The following is a 26297-nucleotide window of genomic DNA, read 5'->3' as shown; positions in this document are numbered from 1 at the left end:
ATGTACCAAGACTTGAAACCGTACTTCTGGTGGAACGGTATGAAGAAGAATTTGGTAGAATTCGTATCGAGATGCCTCACTTGTCAGCAGATCAAAGCTGAACATCAGAGACCGACGGGGGTTGTTGCGGCCTCTAACCCTACCGGAATGGAAATGGGAAGACATTACGATGGATTTTGTGGTCGGGTTACCTAGGACCACGGGTATGTATGACTCCATGCGGGTAGTGGTGGACCGATTTACGAAATCTGCTCATTTTCTCACGGTCGAACAACATTTTCGAGTGGATCGGTTGGCGGGCGTACGTCAGGGAGATAGTGAGACTTCACGGGGTACCGAAGTCTATAGTTTCGGACAGGGATCCGAAATTCACCTCCAAATTTTGGCAGAGTTTGCAACGGGCAATGGGTACGAAGCTAAAATTCAGTACAGCATTTCATCCTCAGACGGACGGTCAGTCCGAAAGGACAATTCAGATATTGGAGGATATGCTGAGAGCCTGTGTTATGGACTTTGAGGGTTCATGGAGTAAATACCTACCGTTAATAGAGTTCTCGTATAACAACAGTTATCAGAGTACGATAGGGATGGCACCCTATGAACTGTTGTACGGTAGGAAGTGTAGATCCCCTATCCACTGGGATGAGACAGGGGAGAGAAAATACCTAGGTCCAGAGTCAGTTCAGCGGACCAACGAGGCCAGAGAGAAGATAAAAGCTAGAATGCTTGCCTCCCGGAAGCGGACGGAAGAGTTACGCGAGTCCGAAACGTAGAGATGTTGAGTTCCGAGTAGGGGACCATGTGTTTTTGCGAGTATCTCCGATGAAGGGGATTAAACGTTTCGGGAAAAGAGGCAAGTTATGCCCTAGATTTACAGGACCTTTCGAGATTCTCGAGAAGATAGGTCAAGTGGCATATCGGTTAGCATTGCCTCCAGCTTTATCGACGATGCACAACGTATTTCATGTCTCAATGTTGAGAAAATACGTTTCGGACCCCTCTCATATACTCGGTTATGAGAGCCTTCGGCTCGATCGGATATGTCTTATGAGGAACAGCCAGTGCAGATCCTGGATAGAAAGGATAAAGTCCTTCGGAATAAGACCATAGCGTTGGTCAAGGTTCTCTGGAGAAACAGTAAGGTGGAAGAAGCCACCTGGGAGCTAGAATCAGATATGCGAGCTCAACATCCAGAGTTATTCAGGTTAGATTTCGGGGACGAAATCCTTTTAAGGGGGGGATAGTTGTAAAGCCCGCTTAGTTAATTTGGAAATTAGCAGTTGTTTATGTTTAATCAGGAAATTATTTATAGCTATTTAAATAATTTATTATGGATATTTATGGAATTCAGATATGCATGAGTATGTTATCAGCAGTTATTATATTTCGCATTTCCGGTGTCCGGTATTTTGGAACGCGGCGTTTGGCTCAGTAGAAATCACAACTTAGTATGTTAGTATTTTGGGGACGGGTTTTAGACATTGGGAATGTCGGGAATGGCCGGGAATTTAGAATGTCCCAAAAATACCCCTTTAGTATGATTTTCATGATTTTATGGTGGAGGGGCAAAATGGTCTTTTTGCCCCATTAGTGTGTTGTCTTTTATGATTTAATAAATGAATTAAATGTTTATTTCTAATTAATCTTTTGGCTGAAATGGTTTTATTAAGATGGTATTAAATGACTTTTCTTTCATTTTACAACACTTAGAAAAATTCCAAAAAAGTTTCAAACTCTCTCTTTCTTTCTCTTCCATTTTCGGCCAGCCTTGAGCAGCTAGGAGAAGGTGTTTTTCCTTTGATTTTGGCTGGTTATTCTTCATCCTTTAAGGTCTATTGCAAGCTAGGTTGGTTCATGCCTCTTTCCCTCTTTAATTTCTTGAAAAACTATGTGAAACATGATGATGCATGCATGAGTTTTTGTGAGATGTTTCTGCTGTGTTTTGTTGTTGATTTAAGTTGTTTAAAGCATGATTTTTGATGTTAAATGAGCTGTGTTGAAAGCATATTAGTTAGATTGTTCAAGCTTTTAAATTATATGTGAAAATAGGTGATTTTGTGAGGAAAATGCTTTGCTTAGTTTCTGTGTATTGCTGGATGTTATTGTTAGTTTGCAGAGGTGTTTTAATGCTTAGTTAAGTAGAATTAACTAGGCTAGGGTGCATGCTAGTGGGTTTAACCAAGTTTGAGTTCTTGAACTCAAAGCTTGGTCTTCAATGGTGTAATTTGCTTGTGAGGTTTCTGGGTAGGTTTGAGGCCTTGGAATGGTCATTTGGGACCTATAGAGGAGGTCTGGAAAGTTTGGGACCATTTGGGTTCGAATTGGTCAAGATATGGGAATTTTTGGTTGCTGCCTGCGAGGAACCGGAATTCCGGTTGAGCATCCGGAATTCCGGATGGGGGTTCGAATTTTCCCGAACGGAATTCGGTTGGGCAACCGGACTTCGGATGGGGGATTTTTCGAACCCTAGTTTTCCTCGTTTTTGGGTTTTTAGGGGTATTGCCATGCTTTTTATCGATAGGGAAACTTTTAGTTTCAAGTTTTAGTCCCGGGAAGTGATTTAGCGGGTCAACTTATAGCGTTGTGATTTTTATGGTTTAGGAGCCGATGTCCGCCGTTCGGCTTCGGTTCCGGTCGGGTTGGCCGGCACACTGAAATCGGAATCCGGAGTAAGATTAGTATAACAGTATGCATATGTAGATTACATGTTTAGCGTGCATGTAGGAAGCCTGTTAGATTACATTAGATATGTATTTAGGCTTCGAACCATCCAACCCTGTCACGTCGGTACGAAATTTGGAGTATGACCAAGCCGGAGTATGGCCGGTTCGACCGATCAGTGACACCGGTTGGTGGTTCAGTGCTATTGACCTATCCCGTCGGTACAGGCTGGAGTATGACCAGCAGCCGGAGTATGACCGGTTCGACCGATCAGGAGGATACTTGTCAATAGTACCGTCCCCTGAACGTTCAAAACTCAGTACCATGTTGGACATGGCAGTAGTGCTCAGTACCATGTTGGACATGGCAGTAGCGGGACTCAGTATCGTGTTGGACACGGCAGTCAGTTTTATGTATGATATTAGTATGCTTTTCTTACTGAGTCTGTCGACTCACAGTTTAGTTTCATGTGTAGGTAAAGGCAAGGCGATTCTTTGATGGACCGTGAGCGAGCTTATGAGATTGTACATGTCGGGGCGGTTAGGCCTGGAGCGTACGATCCTCGGGACAGCAGGGCTGAGATTTTTGTAACGGTCGTTAGATGACCTTATTTTGATGTAAAAGTTGAATAGTAAAAACGTTTGTAAATATTTTATAAATCGGGATCCCGTGACTTTTTGTAAAATGGTTTATAAGTTAATGAAAAAGCAAAATTTTAATCAATCACGTTTTTCCATAAACCTCGTTGATTAGCAACGAGCTGCACAGTTCGTTTACAAATCACGTAATACGCCTAAGTTAGTTAGGGTGTTACAGGTAAGCACCATATGTGGTTAAAAATCAATGAATGAATGGAGGTGATCTTGATTATTATCATGATATTGATTAAAGCTTATTAAGCCTAGGTTATTACCTAGGGTCGGAAACGGTTATTACCGTTATGAGTAATTACTCTTGAAACCGCGGTTAGGTTTCTTACTTATCGTTTGCGCTATCGGGCAACGATAGTGACATATTCAGCTCGTATGTAACGAGTGGTAAAAGTGGTACCTTATTAAGTACCAGGAATGTATGATGTTTAAGGAAATGCTTATTATTATCGAATAGTGAGTAAACATAATGGCATGAGATTAAGTGGATAATCATTTTCTTTCAATTATTGTTTTGATCACTTTCTTGCTGAGTCTCTGTGACTCACTGGTGCTTTATGGTGCAGGTAAAGGAAAAGCTAAAGTCGAACAACCATGAGTTATGGTCACAGCAGCAATGTACATACCAGCCACAAAGTGCGGCCCGTTTACAGGATGCTCTATTTTGATTGTATTTTGGAAAATATAAAGCTTATGTTGTAAAATACTTTGAACCAGTTTGTAAATATTTTGAAAACAGGGGGACCCCATAAATCATGTTACTTATCTTTTGTTAAACAATTTAAAGGTTGAGTTTTAACTATCAAAATTTTTAATTACCCACACTTTTAGTATAATTACATCTTATATAATTATTGGTATTTTAAATAAAGTGCACACACGTGGCGTCCCTGTTGGACAGGGCGTTACAACATGGTATCAGAGCGCCAAGGTTTTTAGATCCTGAAGACTGGTTTGATATGTACATTGGCTGCAAGGACCTGATCGACTCATGGTTTAGTAAGTTTTAAGTTAAAAGATAGTTTGTTAATTTTACGATTACGATTATCCGAATTATGTCGATATCAGAATGTTGTGGGAAGGATTATAATATATGGAAATACTTATCAGTATTGTTATTACTTGGAATGTGATCGCAGGTGTATAGTTATGCACCCAAGGCGGACTGGTAGGGGTGCCCGCGAGCTAGGTTGGGCTCGGGGGGCTGCCGGTGAGGGAGAGAACCCTTTACCACCACCTAATTGGGAACAGTTATATGCTGCTATGCAAGAAACTATTCGGCAGCAGGGTGAACAAATCAGAGAATTGAGAGAGCAGCGAGCTCAGCCTGCTCTAAATGCGAATCTGCGATCCTCCGGCACCTCTAGTAGTGCCACCGGATGCGGGAAATCGTTTGGAACCATTATATGAACGGTTCGAAGCGAGAACCCGCCAGTGTTTGAGGGTGGTGCTGATCCACTCAAAGCAGAGCAATGGATGAGTATGATAACATCCATTTTTGATTTTATGCGAGTTGAAGATAATGACCGGGTCAGGTGTGCTACCTATATGCTACGAGATGATGCCCGTATTTGGTGGGAGATTGTATCTCAGGGCCATGATCTGAATAATATGACCTGGGAAACTTTTCGGGCCTTATTTTTTGAAAAGTATTATAATGAGTCTATTAAGGCAGCAAAGGCAGAAGAGTTTATACGGTTAACTCAGGGTAGTATGACTGTGACAGAGTATGCTACTAAGTTTGATCGACTGGCAAAGTTTGCCTCAGATGAGGTGGCTACTGAAGCTGCTAGAAAAGCCAAGTTTATTCGGGGGCTGGATGAACACATCGCCCGGGATGTGATTGTTGCTTCTAAACAACCGGGGGTTGCCCGAACTTATGCTCAGATAGTTTAGTTGGCTTTATTTTCTGAGGGTGCAGAGGCTCAGATACGAAAGAAAAATATTGCCAGAAGAGATTCGTGGAAACAAACAGCAGGTGTTGGTTCGGGTAGGGGTACTGATCTTGGTGACCGCAAGAAAAGACCTAATGAAACATCAGCAGCAGGCCCAAACAAGAGATTCCAGGGTAACCAAGGTTTCCGTCGTAGTGGGAATGAAAACTGGCGGACTTTTCCTGAATGTCCGAGGTGTAAAAGGCATCACCTGGGCGAGTGTCAGGCTAGGGCCTGTTTCCACTGTGGAATGGTGGGTCATATGAAGAGAAATTGTCCACAATTGCTACGGTTAGAGCAAAAGAAGGATGATACACCCGCTCCTGCTCGAGTGTTTGCCCTGACTCAAGCTGAGGCTGATGCTGGTCCTTCTACTGTGACAGGTCAGCTTTCTGTTGCTGGTACTTTATTGACTGTATTAATTGATTCTTGTGCGACGCATTCTTATATTTCAAGTAGAATAATTGAGCAGCTGAATAAACCTAGTGATGTGCTTTCTAGAGGTTTTGGAACCTTGTTGCCTCTTTGGGGAGTTGGTTATCTCCGGCGGGTGGGTTCGATCCCTTCCGGTGTTTGTGGAAGGAAGAGAGTTATCGATTGATCTGATAGAATTAAATCTGGAGGATTTTGATGTTATTTTGGGGATGGATTGGCTTGCTAAATACAACGCCACCATTGATTGTAAAAGAAAGATGGTAACTTTTCAGCCTGAGGGCGAGGACCCTTTTGTATTTGTGGGTAAGATGCAAGGATCTCGGATTCCCTTAATTTCAGCCCTTAAGGCAAGGGATTTGTTGTGTGAGGGGTGCATTGGTTTCTTAGCAAGTGTTGTGGATATTTCCAGGGAACCACTAGCGGGACCGGAGCATGTCCCAGTGGTTCGAGAATTTCTGGATGTGTTCCCAGAAGAGTTACCAGGGTTGCCACCAAAACGTGAAATTGATTTTGAGATTGATTTAATACCGGGATGCGAGCACAGTATCGAAAGCTCCCTACGGGATGGCACTGCGGAAGCCGAAAGAGTTAAAAGTTCAATTACAGGGGATGATGGATTTGAAATTTACTAGACCTAGTACTTCACCTTGGGGTGCACCAGTTTTGTTTGTGAAAAAGAAAGATGGAACATTACGAATGTGTATAGATTATCGGGAGTTAAACAAATTAACAGTGAAGAACAAGTACCCTCTGCCAAGAATAGATGATTTATTTGATCAGTTGCGGGGGTAAAACTGTCTTTTCTAAGATTGATCTTCGATCTGGTTATCACCAACTGAGGATTCGAGAGGAGGATATTCCCAAGACAGCTTTTCGGACCCGGTATGGTCATTATGAATTCCTGGTAATGTCCTTCGGATTAACGAATGCCCCGGCAGCATTTATGGACTTGATGAACCGAGTGTTCAGAGATTTTCTGGATGATTTTGTTATTGTCTTTATCGATGATATTCTAATTTATTCAGACTCGGAAGAGACTCACGAAAGACATCTTCGAATGGTATTACAACGTCTCAGGGAGCATAAGTTGTATGCCAAATTTAAGAAATGTGAATTTTGGTTACCTCAGGTGAGTTTCTTGGGGCATGTGGTGAGTAAAGATGGTATTTTAGTGGATCCAGTAAAGATTGAAGCAGTGCGTGGTAGCCTCGACCTAAGTCGGCAAGGCTGAAGTTAGAAGTTTCTGGGGTGAGCAGGGTATTACCGAAGATTTGTTGAGGGCTTTGCAAAGATTTCTACGCCTTTAACTGAGTTGACCCGAAAGAATTGTAAGTTTGTTTGGACTGACAAGTGTGAAGGTAGTTTCCAGGAATTGAAACAAAGGTTGATTACCGCTCCTGTGCTAACCTTACCAAAAGGTGACGAAAAGTTCGTGATTTATTGTGATGCATCCAAACAAGGGTTAGGTTGTGTTCTTATGCAGTCAGGAAAAGTGATTGCTTATGCATCCAGGCAATTGAAGGAGTATGAACAACGATATCCTACCCATGATATTGAATTAGCAGCGGTTGTCTTTGCACTAAAAGTTTGGCGTCACTATCTGTACGGTGAGAAGTGTGAAATTTATACAGATCACAAAAGCCTCAAGTACTTTTTCACTCAGAAGGATTTAAATATGAGGCAACGACGATGGTTAGAACTGGTCAAAGATTATGACTGCGAGATTCTCTACCACCCTGGTAAAGCAAATGTGGTAGCGGATGCTCTAAGTCGGAAAGGACCAGGGCAAGTTTGTGAACTAAAGGAAATCTCAGCCAAGTTGGCTGAGGATATGACGAGAGCGGGAATTGAATTTATAATTGGAAAACTTGCTAATATCACCATACAATCTAATCTATTGGAAAGAATTAGAGTAGCCCAACAAGGTGACCTTGAGCTACAGGGACATAAGGAGAAGTTAGAGGCTGGATTGGCAAGAGACTTTTCATGCTTATCTGATGGAGTTGTTGCGATACAAAAACGAGAATACGTAATGTAGGTTGACAAAGAAATCAGACAAGAGATTCTTGATGAATCTCATACTACACCGTACTCCTTACACCCGGGAACAACCAAGATGTATCATGATGTGAAAGCTTTATACTGGTGGCCGGGTATGAAGAGGGATATTGTTGAATATGTGTCGAAATGTTTAACCTGTCAACAAATTAAAGCAGAACACCAAAGGCCGGCAGGTTTGCTTCAACCTCTAAAGATTCCTGAATGGAAATGGGAAGACATCACCATGGATTTTGTGGTGGGATTACCCAGAACAGTAGGGTATTATGATTCTATTTGGGTGATAGTGGATCGATATACGAAGTCTGCTCACTTTCTCCCGGTGAGGACAACGTATACAGTGGATCAATATGCTGATTTGTATATTAAAGAGATAGTTCGACTTCATGGTGCCCCAAAGTCGATAGTTTCAGATCGAGATCCAAAATTTACATCCAAATTCTGGGAAAGTTTACAGCAAGCAATGGGTACTAAGTTGAAATTCAGTACAGCTTTTCATCCTCAAACCGATGGACAATCTGAAAGAACTATCCAGATACTTGAGGATATGTTGAGGGCATGTATAATGGACTTTGAAGGTTCTTGGAACAAGTACCTACCTCTGATTGAGTTTTCTTATAACAATAGTTATCAGAGTACCATTGGCATGGTTCCGTATGAGATGCTTTATGGAAGGAAATGTCGATCACCTATTCACTGGGATGAGGCTGGTGAACGTAGGTATCTTGGACCTGAAGCTGTCCAAAGAACGAGCGAGGCTATTGAGAAGATTCGAGCTCGTATGCTTGCTTCCCAAAGTAGACAGAAAAGCTACGCAGATCCAAAGCGTAGAGATGTTGAATTCCAAGTTGGGGATTTTGTTTTTCTTCGGGTATCCCCAATGAAGGGAATTCGAAGGTTCGGGAAGAAGGGAAAGTTGAGTCCCAGATTTATTGGTCCATTTGAGATTCTTGAGAAAGTAGGTCAGGTAGCTTATCGGTTGGCTCTACCTCCTGCCTTATCTGGGGTTCATAATGTGTTTCATGTCTCGATGCTTCGGAAATATGTATCTGATACAACTCATATCTTAAGTTATGAAGATATTGAGCTTCAAACCGACCTGTCGTATGAAGAACAACCAGTACAGATCTTAGACAGGAAAGAAAAGGTGTTGCGAAACAAGACGATTTCACTAGTCAAAGTGTTGTGGCGGAACAACAAAGTTGAAGAAGCGACTTGGGAATTAGAGTCGCAGATGCGGGAGTTGTATCCCGAGCTTTTCAGGTAAATTTCGAGGACGAAATTCCTATAAGTGGGGGATAGTTGTAATATCCCAGAAAATAAATAATATTTAAATGGACATATTTTATTAAATATGTAATTACTTGGAAAATGAAGTAGGATTATGATCTTACTTAGATAAATTGTTGAGAAATTATTTAACGAAATACGTTATTTTGGGCCCGGCAATTGTGGAATTTTAGCTATGTGGTTAGCAATGTCACGACATTAAATGAAAGAATTATTTTAAGAATATCCTGGATTAAGTTAGAATTTTATTAGAATGTCGGATTGGGGAATTAGTAAAATTACCAAAATGCCCCTAGGTTATAATTTAAGTTTAGGTTATTTTGAGGGATAGTTTAGTCATTTTATTTTTGGCAATCTCTTTTCTTTACTTATTTATTTTGTGGCTGCAAAGGAAAAAAAAAAAAAAAGAAACCCTTATTTAAAGAAGTTGCCTTCCAAGGCAAGAAACCACTTTTCTTTTCAAAAAAAAAACACAACTCCAAGCTTTTCTCTTCTTCTCCTTCTGCCGATCACTGTAGCAGCTGGAACCAGGGAAAAACTCACTTCTTTTTCTTCAAATTCTTGAGCTAATCCTAACCCTAGGAGCTAGCTAAGTGGAGGTAAGGTTTCTACTCTTTTCTTGGTTGGTTTCCATGAGTTTAGATTAGGTTTTGGTGAGGGTTTTCATTTAATTCAGAGCTGGGGTATAAGCTGAAGTTAGGGTAGGTTCTTAGGGTGATTTGGAACTTGTGTGAATGAAGATTGAGGGAGATTAAGGGCTGTGCAACAAATAGGTGTGGAAAGTGATGTTTTTAATGAAAATTGACAAGTGAGATGTTGATTTTGAGTAACATGATGAATTGTGATTAAATGATATGTTGAATGCATTGTATTTAGTATGTTGAACTGTTCTGGAAGTGCAAATTAGGTATGATTTGGTTTTGGTTCGAGCTGGAGGAGAAAAACCAGAATTGTTCTGGTCTGGCAGCAACCAGTCGACCGGTTGGTTCTGCTGTATCAGAACCGGTCGACCGGTTACAGCAGGGGAACAATTCTCGGGTTTTTCTCTGATCCGTGTTTAGCTCGGGGTTGAACCTAGTACCTGCCTTTGAATAATTTTGAGTTATTTGAATTATTATATTGATGGTGAAGGCTAAGTCTAATCGGTTTAGAATTAGGGTTTTAATCCGGAATATTATGTTAAGGTATTTATTTGTGTTTCTCAATTGTCGTGACATAGGACCGGGATTGCCTAGCTTGTTTTTCCACCCAGGTCGGCCATATTCTTGACTTCTGAATTAAGGTAAGAAAAGTGGTAAGCACCATATGTGGTTAAAAATCAATGAATGAATGGAGGTGATCTTGATTATTATCATGATATTGATTAAAGCTTATTAAGCCTAGGTTATTACCTAGGGTCGGAAACGGTTATTACCGTTATGAGTAATTACTCTTGAAACCGCGGTTAGGTTTCTTACTTATCGTTTGCGCTATCGGGCAACGATAGTGACATATTCAGCTCGTATGTAACGAGTGGTAAAAGTGGTACCTTATTAAGTACCAGGAATGTATGATGTTTAAGGAAATGCTTATTATTATCGAATAGTGAGTAAACATAATGGCATGAGATTAAGTGGATAATCATTTTCTTTCAATTATTGTTTTGATCACTTTCTTGCTGAGTCTCTGTGACTCACTGGTGCTTTATGGTGCAGGTAAAGGAAAAGCTAAAGTCGAACAACCATGAGTTATGGTCACAGCAGCAATGTACATACCAGCCACAGGCAGCCCAGTTTACAGGATGCTCTATTTTGATTGTATTTTGGAAAATATAAAGCTTATGTTGTAAAATACTTTGAACCAGTTTGTAAATATTTTGAAAACAGGGGGACCCCATAAATCATGTTACTTATCTTTTGTTAAACAATTTAAAGGTTGAGTTTTAACTATCAAAATTTTTAATTACCCACACTTTTAGTATAATTACATCTTATATAATTATTGGTATTTTAAATAAAGTGCACACACGTGGCGTCCCTGTTGGACAGGGCGTTACAACATGGTATCAGAGCGCCAAGGTTTTTAGATCCTGAAGACTGGTTTGATATGTACATTGGCTGCAAGGACCTGATCGACTCATGGTTTAGTAAGTTTTAAGTTAAAAGATAGTTTGTTAATTTTCTGATTACCTGATTATCTGAATTATGTCGATATCAGAATGTTGTGGGAAGGATTATAATATATGGAAATACTTATCAGTATTGTTATTACTTGGAATGTGATCGCAGGTGTATAGTTATGCACCCAAGGCGGACTGGTAGGGGTGCCCGCGAGCTAGCTGGGCTCAGGGCTGCCGGTGAGGGAGAGAACCCTTTACCACCACCTAATTGGGAACAGTTATATGCTGCTATGCAAGAAACTATTCGGCAGCAGGGTGAACAAATCAGAGAATTGAGAGAGCAGCGAGCTCAGCCTGCTCTAAATCTGAATCCTGATCCTCCGGCACCTCTAGTAGTGCCACCGGATGCAGGAAATCGTTTGGAACCATTATATGAACGGTTCAGAAAGCAGAACCCGCCAGTGTTTGAGGGTGGTGCTGATCCACTCAAAGCAGAGCAATGGATGAGTATGATAACATCCATTTTTGATTTTATGCGAGTTGAAGATAATGACCGGGTCAGGTGTGCTACCTATATGCTACGAGATGATGCCCGTATTTGGTGGGAGATTGTATCTCAGGGCCATGATCTGAATAATATGACCTGGGAAACTTTTCGGGCCTTATTTTTTGAAAAGTATTATAATGAGTCTATTAAGGCAGCAAAGGCAGAAGAGTTTATACGGTTAACTCAGGGTAGTATGACTGTGACAGAGTATGCTACTAAGTTTGATCGGCGGCAAAGTTTGCCTCAGATGAGGTGGCTACTGAAGCTGCTAGAAAAGCCAAGTTTATTCGGGGGCTGGATGAACACATCGCCCGGGATGTGATTGTTGCTTCTAAACAACCGGGGGTTGCCCGAACTTATGCTCAGATAGTTTAGTTGGCTTTATTTTCTGAGGGTGCAGAGGCTCAGATACGAAAGAAAAATATTGCCAGAAGAGATTCGTGGAAACAAACAGCAGGTGTTGGTTCGGGTAGGGGTACTGATCTTGGTGACCGCAAGAAAAGACCTAATGAAACATCAGCAGCAGGCCCAAACAAGAGATTCCAGGGTAACCAAGGTTTCCGTCGTAGTGGGAATGAAAACTGGCGGACTTTTCCTGAATGTCCGAGGTGTAAAAGGCATCACCTGGGCGAGTGTCAGGCTAGGGCCTGTTTCCACTGTGGAATGGTGGGTCATATGAAGAGAAATTGTCCACAATTGCTACGGTTAGAGCAAAAGAAGGATGATACACCCGCTCCTGCTCGAGTGTTTGCCCTGACTCAAGCTGAGGCTGATGCTGGTCCTTCTACTGTGACAGGTCAGCTTTCTGTTGCTGGTACTTTATTGACTGTATTAATTGATTCTTGTGCGACGCATTCTTATATTTCAAGTAGAATAATTGAGCAGCTGAATAAACCTAGTGATGTGCTTTCTAGAGGTTTTGGAACCTTGTTGCCTACTGGGGAGTTGGTTATCTCCAGCAGGTGGGTTCGATCCCTTCCAGTGTTTGTGGAAGGAAGAGAGTTATCAGTTGATCTGATAGAATTAAATCTGGAGGATTTTGATGTTATTTTGGGGATGGATTGGCTTGCTAAATACAACGCCACCATTGATTGTAAAAGAAAGATGGTAACTTTTCAGCCTGAGGGCGAGGACCCTTTTGTATTTGTGGGTAAGATGCAAGGATCTCGGATTCCCTTAATTTCAGCCCTTAAGGCAAGGGATTTGTTGTGTGAGGGGTGCATTGGTTTCTTAGCAAGTGTTGTGGATATTTCCAGGGAACCACTAGCGGGACCGGAGCATGTCCCAGTGGTTCGAGAATTTCTGGATGTGTTCCCAGAAGAGTTACCAGGGTTGCCACCAAAACGTGAAATTGATTTTGAGATTGATTTAATACCAGGATCTGAGCCTGTATCGAAAGCTCCCTACAGGATGGCACCTGCAGAGCTGAAAGAGTTAAAAGTTCAATTACAGGGGATGATGGATTTGAAATTTACTAGACCTAGTACTTCACCTTGGGGTGCACCAGTTTTGTTTGTGAAAAAGAAAGATGGAACATTACGAATGTGTATAGATTATCGGGAGTTAAACAAATTAACAGTGAAGAACAAGTACCCTCTGCCAAGAATAGATGATTTATTTGATCAGTTGCAGGGTAAAACTGTCTTTTCTAAGATTGATCTTCGATCTGGTTATCACCAACTGAGGATTCGAGAGGAGGATATTCCCAAGACAGCTTTTCGGACCCGGTATGGTCATTATGAATTCCTGGTAATGTCCTTCGGATTAACGAATGCCCCGGCAGCATTTATGGAGCTACTTATTTCAACCACCTCAATTCCTTTACCTTTACCCTTACTGCCTCTTCTATCTTTTCCTTTGCCTATGGGTTCTGGTATGCCCACTACATCAGCCACCACATCAGCATCTGGTGGCAATTCCTCAATCACACAATGTTGAAGCTTGGTTGGTAGCTCTGGAACATGAGGCACAGCAGTTGGGTCATTTTTCCATTCCAATTCCAGTGTCATCTCAGGCATGACCAAATAAACATCCATCTCTGTCCACTTCCTCATTTCCATTTTGTATAGGATAGATTGGACATCTCTATCATCCAAAATCATGGAACCATCTCTCAGAGCTCTATCTTTGGCCTTATACAGCATACCAAATGGCAATTTGTAACCTAGGGACAACACAAAACCTTCTATGAACACCCTGCTCATCTGCTCCTTATCAATCCTATCAAAGTAATTAACCTTCCCACCCTCATATTTCCTATTACCAAAGGGTGTGAAGAACATGCCCCCATGGTGGATTGCAAGTGTCAAGTAGTCTAAATTACCACCTGTCAAATTCAATTTCAACAAAAAAAATAGGCAGATCACAGGGGAAGCAACTAATTAGCATCTCCCAAACATACCAAACACAAAATTAAGTAAAAAAATTTTGGTCAACTATGGACCCCACTTTCAGTAGGTGCACATGCATAAAGTTGCAATAATAGCAACACAAAACCCTAACCATAAGCTTTAAAGATTCTTATTCTAATTCCCACCAACCATTTGCTCGTGTAGTGTGTTGTAACCCACACCCCCAAAAATAGCATTTCTTTATGTCAAATGGAACAGAAGAAAACAAAACCCATCACTATTAACTGAACAACACTACAAAAAAAAACACCTTTTAATAACAGAGCACACACACTTCCTAATCCCCATCATTTTCTTTTCAAAATCCTATCACACAACAATACTAAAAGTAGGAGAGAACCACTTTCAAAACTGACAAAAGAAATTACTAAAGGAAAACTTACCGTAGTCAGGGGGATCACCTCCATCGTCCCTGTAAAAGGCCATATCGTCGACACTGTCCACAACCACTTCAACCTTCGATCGTCTTCAACCTTGGAATGTTGCGTTTTACAGTCGAACCTTCAATCGTCTTCAACCTTGGGTCACTGTGCGTTCGTCTTCAACTCGAACCCTAACTTTCTCTCGACACTCTCAACAAACTTTGGGATTTTTTTGCAAAAAATGGTAACTGCTCTCTTTTTTGAAACTGGGCAGCAATATTTTGTTTTGTTTTTGATTTAAATGTAAAATTTAATTTTAATTTTTTTATTTATTCTTTCCTCATTTAGATTATAAATCAGTTTTAATTAAAAGTTATTTTTTTTAATAATTTAAATTGCCATTATTTGTGTAACAAATTTAATCTTAGGGTTTTATTTTAAGAGGGTATTTAATGTATGGTGTGAGTGATGTGGCATAAATTTTAATGACATGGCACGACACCTGGCACATTACAATGCAAAAAACGGAGAGGTACCTACGGAAGTTCCAGAGTAGTGACGGAAGGTATTTATACCGCCAAAAATAGGACTTAGGTATTAATCTGCTACTCGGCATAAAACTTAGGTATTTTTGCCGCAAATTACTCACCATTTAAATGCCAATTCTAACTATTTAATAACTATAAATAATTATTAAATAATATTGTCATTTATCATATTTATTAATTGAACCATACAAAGTATCATAATTAACAAATATGCCCCTAAAACTCTTTCTTTACAATTTCGCCCTTACTTAGTGAAAAATTCACAAATAGACATAGTCTAATTTGAGAATTATAATTGATTAATCAAAATCAATTATATGAGTCTTACAAGCAATATTATCTCAACTAGTGTGGGGACCATGGGTCTATATAACCGAGCTTCCAATAAGCAGATCAAGAATTTATTACTTAAATTCACTAATTTATTAATTCTTCGTTGAACCCACGCGTAGAACTTAGAATTGCACTCTCAGTATATAGAATGCTCTATATGTTCCACCATATAGACACATCATTAGTTATCCATTGTTATAATCCTAATATGATTAATGATCCTCTATATGAATGATCTACACTGTAAAGGGATTAGATTACCGTTACACCCTACAATGTATTTAATCCTTAAAACACTTAACCTCGTATAAATGATATTTCAGCTTATGTGAAATGAGATCTCCACCATTTATTTTCGTTTGGTCAAGCTCGAAGGAGATCATCCTTTACTTACTATTCGCCAGATAGAAGCTATAGATTCCATGTTAATGTTAGCGCTCCCACTCAATTGCACTACCGTGTTCCCAAAATGTACGCATCACCCTGACCTAAAAGTAGGCTTAACTAACAAATCAAAGAACACGAATAGCCTTTTGAGATTGAGCCTAATCATAACAGGATTAAGATCATTTTATCTAGGATCAACTAGGCGATATTGACTTGAATAGATATTACGGTAAGTTTAATAAATCTAAGTCAAAGTTCAATATCAGCCCCTTCCGATGCATACTCCATGCATCCAACCTGAGCTTTACTTTAACCAATGTTCTGGAAAGAACATAGCATTTCTCCAAATGCAAGTAAACTCTATTGCAGATTATCATATCAGTAAAACCCTGTGTCTGATAAATCTAGGAAACTTTATTCACATAGTCATGTTTACTTTCCAATGTGTTGACAACACAATAAACAGGATCAAGTATGTGAAAAGGGTTTCAGATGAATTTATACATTGTGTACATATAATCATGAAATAAATCATGTGAACCATGCAACATTAAATGTTATTTCTGATCTATATTAATAAGTAAATCTGATTATATTGAAATGAGTTTTTTTTAGGGCATAAAACCCAACAAACTCCCACTTGCACTAATATAAAACAAAAAGTGCATTTCAAATAATCTCAACACCTTGATATACAAATCAAGTGTAGTAGTAGTAAACTCCTCGTAATAGGATCTAAAAGGTTGAATTAAACACAACCTTTCCTCCACTATTACTCTTCCTTAATCACAAAATCATTGATAATGTGAAATTCCTCTCTCTATATGTCTACTCTCTTTGGATACTGGATTCTATATCTTTGGCAACTACTTTTGGTTATTCAGGAAATAAACACTAGTAGTTAAGGCAATTTTGAATGGTGCCAAAGATGTATAGAATTTTCCTTAGATTGAATAAGTACCTTTCCTGCAACTTTAACATTCAGTCCCTTTCTGGTAGACCTAGAGACTTCAGATAGGTTTTTACACTTCTCCAAAATCACTTTTCCACCTCCAGAGTAATCACCATCTTATCAGAAAGATTTTCTAGCACAAAGGCAAACTTCGAAATCTGATGTGGTGTACTCTAAGAGTTTAAAACACACCCTTATAGACTAACATATAGTTCCTCTTCTTTATCTTAAGATTTACTTGATTGTCTTCCAATGTTTTTCCCCTGGATTAATCTGATACCTACTCATTACTCCCACTCAACAGCAGGTGTCTGGTCTAAGGCATACAAAAGCATTTCTAAGACCTCTCACTGTTGATTTAAGAAATTCTTTCATGGCTTTATCTTTAATGGAATAGTTTAAACTTTTCCTTAGATAAATAAAATCTATGCCTAAGAAGTTGTGAAGCTTCTATAGATTGCCATTAGAAAGAAAATGCTTCAGCATCTTACTAAAGTAAGTTGCTTGCATTAGAGTAAGTAATTACAAGGTATACCACAAGCCATAGGTTTAGATAAACTCAAACCTATAATACTAGGAATAGGAAGTTTGTTAAGTCCATTGAATAGACTTATAAACGAAAATTTCCTTTTATGTCCTTGTAATAGAAAACTTTAGGTTACTCCATGTGAATGGATTAAACCATAGTTCTTTTGGCTTTTCTTCTTAGTTTCTTATCTTGACAATCCATTACTTGTTTAAACTCACAATGGATTTTAACCACTAGTGTCTTCAAAGTCATAAGAAGGTGAGTTCCTAGAAACTCTCCCACTACGACAAGGTACCGTGAATTATGTCTAAGAAAACTAAATGGTATTAACCTCTTTGGTTGTGACAAGACAACAGAGGCAGTGGGATCATCATATGTCAAATAAGATGATAGAACACTTTTGGAATCAAGAAATAAATATCTCCTTTATTTGCTACTTTATTTTCAGACTTAGTCATTATCTTAGAAAAGTAGTATTTGTTTGAACAAACACTTTCTTATCTATTGACTATGGGATGGTCCACCCCTAATCACTTAGAATAGCTAACAAACCATGGTTAACAGTTCTAGCTTTTCTTTAGATTTTGATTAGGTCATCCATGAATCTAGTAATGATTTACATTAAGTATACAACCATTACATCATTCTGAAATTGTATTACCATAGAAGGATTTAGGCAACAACTAGTAACTAATCATCAATATGCAAATCAAAATTTCTGGGGAAGTAAGTTTGGATATAATTTAAAAATCAATTTAATGATCTTTGAACTGCATATCTACTAATTATTTCTCCACCCCTATCAGTTCGCAAGATCTTTAACCACCTACCTTAATGGTTTTCCACCATTGCTAGAAATTAATGAAATTTTTCAAACATTTCAAATTTCTTGCTAAAAGGTATAATCTAGAGTGATCGTTTTAAGAATACAACGAAAAACTCATATCCACCCCTGAATGTACATCCATCTGCGAATGAGATGAACTACTTTCAGTGGATATAGGCATATTAACTCTTTGCAGAGATAGATTTTGTCAAATCCACTATGAACAAGATACAAATGCCATAGATTAAAAAATATAGTTGTGTCTTTTGATGACTTAGGTTTAGTTACATCAAAAAGTTCTTAGAATAGTGCAAGTGGATCCTGGTCACAGAATACCTAACTCATATTCCATACAGTTTGAATCCATTAATAGAAGATGGATATTGAACACTTGGAAAGTGTAACTGTATTGCTTCATGGAAATAGAAATATAAGAAAATTTCTGTTTGGATTCTAAAATTAAAGTCAAAGACTTAAATTCAACCAAATATAATGAGTAATTCTTTCTTGGACCACCACTACTAATTTAACTCTAAGTCAAATTTGCCCATAAAGTTGGAGATTTCTAAGATTGAGGATTTATATCAATTGGGAATAGAATTTCGGGATTATAATCATATGCGTCATTTAATTTCTTAAGAGAAAATATAATGACATGAAATGATTTATAGACCATTCATCCAATGATATATTATTGAGCTAATTCGAAATGAATAAGCTAAGAGGAATTAGGATAATTTCGTTGTTAAATAAGAATCCAACGATGCTTCGATTAGCAAAAGTCAAAGTAATCTTATTTATACAATCTTCTTGTTTCATATCGTAAAAATACTAGTCTAAGGTGTCATCAATTGATGAACAGCTAGATGTCGCATATACAATATTTATCTTTCGAGATCTAACACTATTATGAATGTCTAATGGTGAAAATCCATTAGGGATTTATCTCATTAGATAAACAAACCAAGTTAGACCAACAATGAAGATTCGAAATTAAACTACAATTTAAAAACAGAAAATAACATGGTTCAATATAAATTCATACACAATTCAGAAATTATTAAACATATAGCAAGTAGGAATGACAAGTGAAAATACTAAAACTTACAATCTTAAATAATTTCCAAGGTTTTCAACAAACTGATATCAGTGTCCCGTTTAGGCGAGAGTCAAAGCTACCATCCATTGAATAGAGTTGTCAGCTCATCTAAAATGTTAAACATTCTAGCAACCTTTTATTCGATCAAGATTGGAATTCAGCGTTGTCCCGTTTAGGCGAGAGTCAAGACAATTCTATCTTATGAGCTTCCACCATTGTTTCGCGATTTGCAAGTCAAATATGGTCGCCACTATTAGGGTGATCCATACCATATAAAACACTTACAAACTACTTATCTTTCGAGATTAAACGGTGCGAAATTGCTAATGAACGTTCCTCCATTAGGGAGGATTACTCACTAAAACAAACGCGATGTAAAACCAACAATGGAGATCGAATATCTTAATAATAAAGCTCATTATTTAAAGAGAGTTGTATTTTCTTTGATTCTCATTATTTAATCTATTTATTTTAAATATATATTTATTTAATTAAAATTTCTAATTTAGAATGAAAAATTCTAAATATAAATTTTAATTTAATATTTATAAATTTTACATAGATGGATATGAAAATAACATGAATTTCTTCCAGCTTAGTAATAATTTCTAATAAATATTTAGAAAAATATTTAATTTAAGTTGTTACAAAATTAATTTAAATTAATTTACAACTCAAATTTAATTTTCTATAAATATATATTGCATTTCGAAAAATTAAAGTATTCAAGGATACAATTTTCGAAAATGCATGTTAAAATAAAAAATAAATCCTGGAAAAATTATTCTAATTTAATGTTGGCCCAAAATTAATTAATAAAATTAATTTACAACAAAAAATATAATTTTCCTATTTAATTAAATATATATAAGAAAAATTTCAAATATTTAAGTATGATGATGAAAATCAACTCTAATATTAATTTTCTATTTAATTAAATACACTAGAAAAATACTTCAAGCAAACATAGATAATATCTATCTAGATTTTTCTTTGACTAATTAATTCAATTTATAATTAAATATATTTTACTTCATTTATTTTAATTAATGATTAAATGAAAAAATCATTGATTTAAGTTGGTCCAAAATTAAAATAAATAATTTACAACTTTAATCTATTTTTCAAATAAAATTCAAAATTCCAGCATTTAAGAAATGCAATTTCGAAATTTGATTAATAAAATAAAGAAAAAATATATTTTGAAAATTATTTAAATTTAGTTGAAAAAATAAATTTCAACTAAAAATAATTTTCTATTTAATTAAGTGTCATGAAAAAGAAATATTTAAGTATCATGATGAAAATCAACTTAGATATTTAATTTTCAAATTAATTAAATGTATTAAATTCAAGAAATAAATAATTAATTGTAGAGAAGGCTTAATTATTAATCTCTAGTTTAATACTAGGAAAAATATACTTAAAATAAATTGTACCAAAATTAATTATATAAATAATTAATTTCACAATATATAATATTTTCCTATTTAATATTAGAAATAATAAGTAGTCTAGAAATAACTATCTAGAAACTATCTTATTTGACTAAGTATCTTTTCCACAAAATTTGAAAAAAAAAAATATCTAATTTAAGTTGTATTAGAAAAAATCTAGAACTTAAATATTTTCAAATTTAAATTTAATTAAATATCAAAAATTAAGTTGTAACCACTTAATTTTAAAATATTCCATTTTAAGTTAATATTCAAAAAGATATTAACTTAAAAAATATCTAAAATATTCCATTTTAAGTTAATATTCGAAAAGATATTAACTTAAAAAATATCTAAAGAATCTTAATAACCAATTCTTAAAATTACTCAACTTAATTTTGAAATTTTAAATCCAAAAGATATTCAGATTTAAGTTGATTAGTTAGAGATAACTAAATGTCAACTTAAACAGGAATATTTGATGAAAAATTTAAATTAAGCTTCAGAAAGAATCTAGATGGTTATAATTCTATATTTAATTAAATACAAGAAAATACATATAGTTTAGCTTAGAATAAAAAATTCTTTAAACTATAATTTTCTAAAATTAATTTTAAAATAAATGAAATTAATTATGTTGCTAATCAATTTTATTAGGTTAAACTAGTTTAATTAACCTAGTACAGTTATTCAAATCAGGCAAATGGGCCTTCACAATTGGGGTGGTTCATGTGAGGGGGTGCTGGGTTCAGTATGTCGTACCCACTACTATGGCTCCCAACTCTCACACAAGGCCCAAAAGAGAGGAAGTTAACCTTAAAATGAACAACTGTTCTAAATTGAATAGGCCCAAAAACTAAATGGGCCTAAATAAAATCTATCAAGAACTATGATATTTTATTTAGCAACAACAACCTATATGCATCTATAATGAAATTAAACACATAGGCTCACACAGCCACACTTTGGATGGGTCCTATCATGTTGCTAGGTCATACACAGATGAAAGAAGATTGTAAATATACCTGTTACAAATTATTTACTTGACCAATGGAGCCATGAGTTAAAATCAGATCATTGGATCTGTCAACAAGTTAACCATGACTATTTGCAATCAAGCAATAATAGGTTTTAAAAACTTACAAGCAAGCTAAAACATATACTCCTGCAACAAGGTTAGCTGGATAGTTGGATGTAGGATTTATTTAATTTTAAATAAATAATTTTGAAAAATAATTAATTAAATAAATAAATAATTTATTTTCGAAAATTTTAAAAAAATTTGAAAAATTTCGAAATTTAAAAAAAAATATTTAAAATTAAACCTACAATTTTGAAAAATTAGGTTTCAACCAACCTAAATATCATTTCAAAATTTGCTAACTACCTTTTAAAATTAAATGTTATTTTATAAATAAAAAAAAGTAAAAAAGATAAATGAATATCTTTTTCAGATTTTAAATGTAATTTAAATAAATAAAATAACAAAATCTAAAAGTTAGCAAAATATCTTACATCTATTTAAAATTACATGATTATAGTTATCTTATTTTAAATTTAAATAAGGTCAAATTATTTAAAAAAAAAGATTTAATTTAAAAAATTTAAATCTGACCTTAAATTTAAAAATAAGATAAGATATAATCAAATTTAAAAATAAGATAGATAATTAAGCAAAAAAAGATAGATATTTACTATTTTTAAATTCAAATTACACTAATATCATGAATTAAATTTAAAAAATATTAATTAATTTAATTATGATAATTAGAATTGAATTATAAATAGTAAATGTATAAATACAGAACTACACAAAAAATCGGAAGTTAATTCCATGAAAAAACATGAAAAAACAAAGAAAAACGAAAAATTGCGAGCTGTACGTTGGCATACTGTCCATGGGCGCGCAAGGGGCTGCATGGGCATGTAACCTAGGCGCAGGGGGCTGCTAGCAGCCTCTTCGCGCGCGCACGTGCCCTGTTGCTCATCCCCGATTTTTTCGAAACTTCAAAAAATCATAACTAATTCAAATTAAATCGAAATTGAGTTCTGTAAAAAAGTAACTTGCTTAATTTTTTCCATACTATCCAATAAAATTAATAATTCCAGAAACAGATATTCAATTGTTTTTCATGAAAATTCACAAACATCAATCAATCATCAAATAACACTCAATACAACATGATACCATCCAAAACATCAAACAATCGTTTTAAAGTCCAAATTTCTTGCAAGCAAATCAATTACCATGGCTCTGAGGCCAGTTGTTGGAAATTATTTTACCAGGATCTTAGATCTACTCACAAGTATGTTGATTAACACCATAAATATGAACTTTCTAAAACGATGAAATAAACACATATAAAGTTTAGTAAACCTTACATTGGGTGCAGCGGAATAATATGACTCCTTCCGTTCAGATATCTAGTCCTTGATTCCTTTCTGTAGCAGAGCATTATCAATATCTGAACCTGGATCTCTTTCTCTGATTCTTTAGTGTTGAAACTCCTTCTTGCTGAAAGTCTTTCTTCACGATCTTCCTCACTATGATTGAGGTATCACTTGCTGTGTGTGGGCACTACTCTCACACTAAGGATTTCGAAATTCAAGAGGGAAGAAAGAGAGAGGGAGTGGTCGGCCAGATAGGGAGAGAGAGAGGCTCAATTTTTTTCTCTGAAGGAAAAATAGAAAATTTAAGTGTAATTTTCCTGAAGCCTTCACTATCTATTTATAGCATTCCACTAGGGTTAGGTTTGAATTATTTGGCATTAAAATAATGAAAATATCAATTTAAATTCCCTACAAAAGTGGCCGGCCATGCATAGTGGATTTGGGCCTCACTTTTTGCAATTTTACAGTTTTATCTTTTCTGCATCTGATTTTCTCAAAAACGCCAATTTTCAAATTCAACCATATTCTAATTATTTAATAACTATAAATAATTATTAAATAATATTGTCATTTATCATATTTATTAATTGAACCATACAAAGTATCATAATTAACAAATATGCCCCTAAAACTCTTTCTTTACAATTTCGCCCTTACTTAGTGAAAAATTCACAAATAGACATAGTCTAATTTAAGAATTTTAATTGATTAATCAAAACCAATTATATGAGTCTTACAAGCAATATTATCTCAACTAGTGTGGGGACCATGGGTCTATATAACCGAGCTTCCAATAAGCAGATCAAGAATTTATTACTAAAATTCACTAATTTATTAATTCTTCGTTGAACCCACGCATAGAACTTAGAATTGCACTCTCAGTATATAGAATGCTCTATATGTTCCACCATATAGACACATCATTAGTTATCCATTGTTATAATCCTAATATGATCAATGATCCTCTATATGAATGATCTACACTGTAAAGGGATTAGATTACCGTTACACCCTACAATGTATTTAATCCTTAAAACACTTGACCCCGTATAAATGATATTTCAGCTTATGTGAAATGAGATCTCCACAATTTATTTTCGTTTGGTCAAGCTCGAAGGAGATCATCCTTTACTTACTATTCGCCAGATAGAAGCTATAGATTCCATGTTTATGTTAGCGCTCCCACTCAATTGCACTACCGTGTTCCCAAAATGTACGTATCACCCTGACCTAAAAGTAGGCTTAACTAACAAATCAAAGAACACGAATAACCTTTCAAGATTGAGCCTAATCATAACAGGATTAAGATCATTTGATCTAGGATCAACTTGGCGATATTGACTTGAATAGATATTACGGTAAGTTTAATAAATCTAAGTCAAAGTTCAATATCAGTCCCTTCCGATGCATACTCCATGCATCCAACCTGAGCTTTACTTTAACCAATGTTTTGGAAAGAACATAGCATTTCTCCAAATGCAAGTAAACTCTGTTGCAGATTATCATATCAGTAAAACCCTGTGTCTGATAAATCTTGGAAACTTTATTCACATAGTCATGTTTACTTTCCAATGTGTTGACAACACAATAAACAGGATCAAGTATGTGAAAAGGGTTTCAGATGAATTTATACATTGTGTACATATAATCATGAAATAAATCATGTGAACCATGCAACATTAAATGTTATTTCTGATCTATATTAATTAGTAAATCTGATTATATTGAAATGAGTTTTATTTAGGGCATAAAACCCAACACAAAGTGCTTTGCATCTAATGAAAAATCCAATGTTTCATGAGAGGTCAAAGCACATTGATATAAAACTACATTTCATTCGAGATATAATCAGTTCAAAGTAGGTTCAAGTTAAGAAGATTGGAACAAATGACAACCCTGTAGACATCTTTACAAAGAGTACCACAAGTGACAAGTTTAGAAATTGTCTAAACTTACTCAGAATCAACTAAAGAATTATCTCCTAATGGAGACAACCTACATTGGAATTAGAAAGCAGTTCTTATATTGGAAATCATTTCAGAGGTGTTTAGGTGATCAAACCAGGTGGATTTTGTTGAGGTTTGACCACTTGAACTTGGTATTATTGTCGGTTTTAACAGTTAGCTACTCTCCCAACTAACTTAACTGTCATGACAGTTAAGTTAATTATATGCTATCCGAGTACCTATAAAAGGGATGCCTCTCACTTGTGTATGAAAAGAGACAGAAATTCAGAGGGTTTAGAGAGAAATAGAGAGAGTATTTGAGAGTTGTAAATGGCCTCTCTTGTGTTTGTTTGAGAGTGTCACTAGTGAGGCACATTGTAAGGAGCAAGACTAAATTGTGACAAGGGTTTCATCCCTGTTTTGTAACCTCTATTTAGATCAATAAAATTTCATCTCCATAGCCAATTTAAGGCTACTTTCTCCTGTGGATTAAGCTCATGATCACCTTGGTTGTGTAGCCCAACCATGTAAGTTTTTGTTGTTGTTTTGTGCTTTCATTAGTTGTTGTTATTGCTGGTTTATGTTATGATTTATGCTAATGGTTTGATGTTCAATTCATGTTCTTGATAATTGTGCATTGTTCTTGGTGTTTTGTTGGTTCTTGTTTGGAGTTTAAGACTCCACAACTACAGTGTGAATTTCTACAATTGAGGAAGTTATACAATCTGGTGTTGTTCCTTGTTTTGTTGAATTTCTAATAAGGGAGGACTTTCCACAACTGTAGGTTTGCAATTTTTTGTACCAAATGTTATTTACTTGCTGAATGCGTCTTATTTTTATCATTTGTATTTTCCTGCAATTTGAAGCAGCTTGGGCTCTCACAAATATCTCAAAGGCTGTAATTGATCATGGAGCTTTCCCTATATCTGTCAAACTTCTTGGTTATCCAAGTGATGATGTTTGTGAGCAGGTATTGAATTTAAGCATGTAGTGTAGCTGCTTCTTATTTTCTTTTTCTGTGATTGCTCATAATGTTGTCAATTATCTATTACATTGCTTTTGCTTACAAATGTGAAATGGAATCTCCTAGCTCTTTTTGCTGAACCTTGATTTTGACTAAAGTATTTCCAACATAAGTGCAAAAGAAAATATTGTAATATGTTTTCTTAAGTGTTTTAGAAGGTGATTGTACTCTAATTATTCAGATGATGGAATTATAAGGTGTTAATGAAAAATAAGATTCAAGTTCTGTTATTAGTTGTTAGTTACATTACAAAATTCTGTTAGTTGTTATTTTTTTTTTCTTTTTGTAAAAAGAGTATTGCGTACTCTATAAATACTTTGTATTTTGTTCTGTTGTAAATGAAGCTTTTCATTTTTCTGTTTTCATCTTCGTCTCTCTCT

This window comes from Cannabis sativa, chromosome 9, assembly GCF_029168945.1.
Source record: "Cannabis sativa cultivar Pink pepper isolate KNU-18-1 chromosome 9, ASM2916894v1, whole genome shotgun sequence".
NCBI classification, from domain to species: Eukaryota; Viridiplantae; Streptophyta; class Magnoliopsida; order Rosales; family Cannabaceae; genus Cannabis; species Cannabis sativa.
This window is presented reverse-complemented; position numbering follows the sequence as displayed.